This window comes from Lolium rigidum, chromosome 1, assembly GCF_022539505.1.
Source record: "Lolium rigidum isolate FL_2022 chromosome 1, APGP_CSIRO_Lrig_0.1, whole genome shotgun sequence".
Taxonomy (NCBI): domain Eukaryota; kingdom Viridiplantae; phylum Streptophyta; class Magnoliopsida; order Poales; family Poaceae; genus Lolium; species Lolium rigidum.
The window spans coordinates 217,859,564-217,860,613 of NC_061508.1; positions in this window are offsets into that span (position 1 = coordinate 217,859,564).

Consider the following 1,050-nt stretch of genomic DNA (forward strand, 5'->3'; position numbering starts at 1 on the left):
CGTGGACAATGAAATAAGCATTCTTGCATACCAAGCATAAGAAAGAGCAATTGTTCACAATCTTGGATGCAAGGATCATGGAAGAGTGTAAAAATTTGGGGCAAAGCATCCGGAAGCTAATGTCATCCTTGTCATTATCATTGCAAGCAATACATGGGAAAGAGCAAGTGGTCGACATATTGCAAGCAATGGTAAAAAAATTGAAGCTCTCATAGCATGGCATGATCATGGTATCACCAGCATTCACTCACTACTGCAGAATTGGCTATCAGTGACAGGCTCAAAAGGGCCATTAGTGACAGGCAAAGCGCCTGTCACTAATGACTAGTTACTGGTATGAGGTTACTAGTGACAGGCAAAGTGCCCGTCACTAGTATGTGTATACAAGTGACAGGCAACAGAGATGCATGTCACTGGTCGCAATCAAAGGCCACAGCCCCCATAATCCTCGCTGCCATTGGTTTGAATTTCGATATTAAAAAATCAAATACATTTTCCACGAATAGCACAATAAAATGTTATAATCAATAAATTGCATTTTCCACAAATATTTCAGATAGCACAACGAGATTGATTAATGATACATTCACGCCGCCCAATACAACATGATATTTGCACAACTAACACACTAGCACACTAGCGGAAGAACTTGCAATCTATCATAGACTAATGAAGGATAGTTTCTTCAATTATGTAGCAAGCAGTTTAAACTCCAAAGAACAATACCACCACCGTACATGTATTACGGTCATATGCACATCTGCCAGTTCCTTCCATTGTTCCACATATCCATCATCTCGTTGAGGTGTAAATTAGTCCATTACGTCTTCCTAGTATGGACCTTAATGGCGCAGAAACTGATGACATGCTTAACCTGATACAAAAAAGGAAATGAGCATATAATTTTGAGCAATGGTACCATGTGGAAAAGCACGTGTTGGAGAATAAAGAGATTCTAAATAAAAAATCGAGTAGTACTCATTTTGGTCCAAAGAACGTGCAACAAATCCCTTTCACAATAATTTATTGTACAAAAGCATGAAGGAGAAA